This window comes from Helianthus annuus, chromosome 13 (assembly GCF_002127325.2).
Source record: "Helianthus annuus cultivar XRQ/B chromosome 13, HanXRQr2.0-SUNRISE, whole genome shotgun sequence".
NCBI lineage: Eukaryota > Viridiplantae > Streptophyta > Magnoliopsida > Asterales > Asteraceae > Helianthus > Helianthus annuus.
The window spans coordinates 6,310,406-6,315,645 of NC_035445.2; the positions used below are offsets into that span (position 1 = coordinate 6,310,406).

General features: G+C 34.4%; 1 long non-coding RNA gene across 3 annotated transcripts; it reads right to left on the reverse strand.

Annotated features, from left to right (window-relative positions):
- Positions 1-1,144: 1,144 nt before the first annotated feature.
- LOC110897430 lies at positions 1,145-4,395 on the reverse strand. 3 transcript variants are annotated; one of them, XR_002568631.2, is made up of 7 exons: positions 4,236-4,395; positions 3,841-3,952; positions 3,578-3,638; positions 2,582-2,638; positions 1,997-2,038; positions 1,833-1,894; positions 1,145-1,548 (listed from the first exon to the last, which is right to left on the reverse strand). It is a non-coding gene; the product is annotated as an uncharacterized LOC110897430 (long non-coding RNA). The 3 variants fall into 3 exon arrangements; XR_002568629.2 differs by lacking the exon at positions 3,578-3,638; XR_002568630.2 differs by lacking the exon at positions 3,578-3,638 and having other exon boundaries at positions 3,841-4,018; positions 4,236-4,382.
- Positions 4,396-5,240: the final 845 nt, after the last annotated feature.

A 5,240-nucleotide genomic window follows, 5' to 3' on the forward strand; every position in this document is an offset into this window, starting at 1 on the left:
CCTAGATATCCTCTTGCATCCATTTTATGCTTAAAGTAGTTATACTTATGCTTCAAATCTTCGTTAATGCGTAAAATAACCCTTTGCTCATCCGAACTCGACGCCTAAAAATGTAGGGGCCGAATAATCTTTCATCAGACGAAGTTTGCGGCTTCCCGGTCTCGCACAACATACTCCTTCCTCAAGATAGGGTGTGGGGGAGAACAATTAGCATGTTGCATGGCGTTAATCGCAAGGGCACACACACTCATAACCGTTTCTTCATCACTACTAGAAAATTGCCAAGTTTGTGACAACCAAATTTGTAGCAAATTTGTCTGAAATTGGCTTTACCCACAAATTTCCTAAAAAAAATTCATAGGAAATAAACTTGTGGGTAACCGGGTTAGCTACAAAAATACGACAAAATCTGCTACAAAATTCCTACAAAATCTCTCGTCGCAAAATTTGCTACAAAATACTCACAAATCGCTCTTCTTGCAAAATTCCTACGGTTCTTCCACGTTTTTGCCTTTTTTGTATATTATTTTATGATATTTTATTTTTAAAATTAATAACATTATTAAAAAAAATATTCATATTTTTTTATTTTCCCGACAAAATTCCTACAAATTATAAAACGTTCTTGCGACAAAATTCCTACAAATTATAAAACTTTTCTGTGACAAAATTCCTACAAATTATAAAACTTTCTTGCGACAAAATTTCCTACAAACCATAAAACTTTCCACAAGTTTCCTACAAGTTTATATATTTTTCTCTAAACAATTTGCTACAAAGTATCTACAAAACTAACTGTTTTCAACAAATTTCCTACAAAGTTATCAAAACAGTTTGCGACAAATTTCCTGCAACTAAAAATATATTTTTAATGTAGCTACAAATTTCCTACAAACAGTTAAAAACGTTCTTGCGACAAAATTCCTACAAATTATAAAACTCTTCTGTGACAAAATTCCTACAAATTATAAAACTCTTCTGCGACAAACTTCCTACAAATTATAAAACTCTTCTGCGACAGATTTGTGACAAAATAAATATCAGAGAATTTTAAAAAAAACCATTTTTTTGTATAAAAAATGCAGCAAAATATAAAATATTCCAAAAAAAATTGCAGCAAGCAAAATTATAAAACATTCCAAAACATTTGCAACAAGCAAGATTCTAAAACATTCCAAAAGTTCTAAAACACACAAAAAATCCTAATTAAGAGCAAGTTTTTTGATTCAAAACTAATCCAACATTCTAATACGAAAGCTTTGTTTACTTCTTTCCGATGTTTTTCACCAATTCTTCCATATTTTTTCGCCATTTCGATGTCTCTTAACCCATCCACAATAGCTTGTCGTTGGCGTGCAATACCCAAACCAGATAGGCATTTGGACTCGGCCTCACCCTCAGCTCTATTAATTTATATATATTTTTCATCTTTCTCAGTAGCAGCCACAGTTAGATGATGCTTCAAAGATCTTGCCTTCAAATAGCCTCTTGCATACAGATAAAATATCACTTTCTCAGCCATAACCACTGGTGGATGACACACCTCCCCTGCTTGTTGTATTACATGTTTTAGTTTACCAACATCGATGGTTTTCAAGGACTATACCAAGTATTTAAATAATTATAACACAGAAATTGAACCAAAAGTTTATTACATTTTTATTCAATCTGCCCATTTTGAAAAACAAATATCATCAAACAAATTACCAGTTAAACGTGTGTTTGTCAAAGCGGCCAAACTGGTCTACAAATAAAGTTTGTCTTTTCGGTGATTGACTCGATATTTAGTCATTAGTCATGAAATAAGATGCAATCACCTATATAAAACATACCTGGCTACAACTCCACAAGCTCAACATGTAAAACTCTCTCTTGTGTTTTTCTTTGTATTTACCTGCAATCACACACAATAATATATAATCAATAAACAAAAGAAGATTATAAAATAAATAAAAAATGCAGCTTTGTTTTTTAACAAAGAGAACAAATTACTAACCTCCATAAGATTCCTTCCATCATTAACAGTAGCATCTTCGGGCTGTAAATATAAGTTAAAACCTTAAACATGAAATAAGATTCATTTTTAAGCACATGTGCAAACGTACAAACAATTGTATGATAGTACCTACTAACTTCTAGTCTCCACAGGGGCTGTCTATAAAAATCTAACATAGTAAAAAAAACTTTAATCTAAAAAATAAACCTTTGTAGCGACCACATTTCGTTGCTATAGCTCTCACCTATAGCGACGAAATTTAGTCTGCATAAGTGAAAAAAAAAATTATTTTTTCCCAGGTTTTCAACTAATAAAGCTATAAAATCCAAAATAACTAAACTCAAGATGTTAACGATTGCGAACAGGCCTTAAACGCAGCGGATAACCGCTGCGTTTGCAGCCGTTAAACTGCTGAGTTTACGGCCCGTATATACGGCCATAAACACAGACGTTTAACGGCTGCGAACGGGCCGTAAACGCAACGGTTTATCGGCTGCAAACGCAACAGTTAACCGCTGCGTTTACGGCCCATTCGCATTCCAATCCAGGCATGTGAAAACTGAATCAATGTAGTCCAGTACTCACATCTTTTGAGTCAAACAAATTAACACGTGAAAGATCCAAAGTGGCAGACTTGAACATCTGCAAAATAAGAAATTAAAGTCAAAAGTGCACTCTGCTTCTCTTCATGATTGTGCATAGGTTGAATTTTTGGAGGCTCAACTTATCCTATGTTGGCATCCTCAAAGCAGGTCCACTCGGTTCAAAAAGATACCAACACTTAGGTTTTAAGAAAAAAAAGGGAATTCATGTTGTAAAAAAGAATCTCACCAGCATGTTGTAAGGAAAAAATCTCACCCAACAATAAACAAAATATCCCAAAAATATGATGAACAACAATATTTCAAAAACATAGAAACTTTTAACACATTTATGTAGATATATTGGTGTGTAATTAATAGTTTGCTTATCTTCGACAATTAAGATCCTAAATCAACATTAATTAACAAACATAAACATAAATATATAACAACCTACTCTATTCTATATATACATCAACATTACACCTGGCAAAACGGGCGGGTTGGGTCACGTCACGGGTTAAAATGGGTTTGGGTCAGGGTTGTTTTGGTTCGGGTTGGAACGAGTTTGGGTGGAACAGGTCGGGTCGAAACGGATTAGGGTTGGAACGGGTTTGGGTCTGGTTGGGTTGGTTTAAAAAGGGTTTTTAATAAATTTTCAAATATTAAATTATATTATATATTATGTACACACTAAATTACATATACATGATGACATATCTATTACAGCCCATTCTGACCCGCTTTTAACATCAGCCATGCCCAGAGTGACCCAGCAGGTCGTTAAAACGGCCCATAATGACCCAAAATCTGGTGTCCGGGTCAAAGTTGCCGGGCCAACAACAAACTATAATAAACTTAAACAACCAATCTTTGATTCTCATTAACTTGGCTTATGTACTTCAAAATCCACATATACATAATTTTAATCATATCAGAATTGTTATTAAAATCAAACATTATTTAATAACTTAAAAGGAACATACATAGCATACTTTACCTAAATCAAAGTTCAAGAACATTGTCAATACCGAAAGAAACACGACCAAGTGAGCATAAATCTTCAAAGCAAATAAAAACAAGTGAGCATAAATCTTCAAAGCAAATAAAAACAAGTGAACATAAATCTTCAAAGCAAATAAAAATAAGTGAGCATAAATCTTCAAACCATGGTGGCGGAGTCACGGTGGTTACTAAAAATATAATAATCAATAAAAATATGTACAATCTGGAACATAGAATCATATAATAAAGTATACAAACCTGATAACTTTGTCTTCAGACTCGACAAACTCTGTATTGTTATCCTCATCATCAGTAGTTTCTTCCTCACTGTCACTGCAGATTATAGTTTCTTCCTCACTTATTTAGTGAACTGTTAGAGCAAAATATTAACAATACCTCCTCCAGCCAGTATAAAACAGACATGAATTTGTAAAAGCTGCCAAGAAGATAGGATGTGTGTGTATATCGATTATCAAGAATTCTATTTCAAGACATTCTAACAGCCCAACTCAATAATTTCGACATTTTCTAACTCAAAAAACTTGACAACAACAACACAATACCCTGACCTTTCTTAATTGACATTCTAACTCAAGAATTTTGTAAAAATAAACCTAATTAGAGACAATCAGAGACAAATTTGGAAAGATTACCTTGGGTTGAGCGGGGCTGAGGACACCGGGCAGCGGAGGTGGCGCGCTGGGCAGAGCTGCGGTGTCGTGCTAGGGTTTGGGGGGAGGCTGGTTGTGTAATTGGGAGTGAATGAGGATGGACAGCAGCCCGCCAAAGGTATTATGCCCTTTTACTGTTAGTATAACATGGACCGTCGGATCTTTTATTAATCAACGACCACGGATCAGTTAAAATTTGTGACACGGATTATAATCTTTAGTTGAGACTTTTCTACGGTATGGGGTGTGGGGTCATGGATTGGAACATTATTTCTACATGAAACCATTAATTAAATGGGATACCATCCTTCTCCTTGATTGTTGGTGGTTTTCATGGATTAAACCACGATTACCACGACCCTCCCATTTGATAATTTTAAGACAAAAATAAATTAAAAAAATAAAGGAAATAATGGTTTGGGTCATGACCACACCTTTAGGGTAGTGTTTTGAATGGTGGATTAAAGATAGATGACATGGTGCCTATGTATAGGGTCATGACCACACCCTATAGCCTAAGGTCGCTTCTAAAGGGGTCGCCCCAATTGCCCCAATTTACAAAACGTAGTGATGGTTGTGTTTTTTTATACAAGCTTATTGATGATTAGAAAGAATCAAGCATAAAATAAGGTCATTTTAAAGTTTAAAATAAGTATTCTTATACCTTTTTATATTTATCGTTGCATGTTTTTAAATTTAGAGTACTTATATGTGGGAAAAACAACTTAGATTTCGGTTTATACAGACTCTATCATTGCCAACCTTTGAATAAGCATATTGTGTTCGGGTTCATGTATGTAACATGGTTTTTCGGTTCATGCAATATTTGGGGAAATTTACCCACCAATTCACAACCACGACCAATTTAACCTTTCTACTTGATGAATATGCTTAGGGCATGGCTAAACGCTCTAAGTCGTTATCTAAGGAGCTCGATGAAATGTTAGGGATTTTAATAGATGAACATGAAAAACGTAACCAAGCATC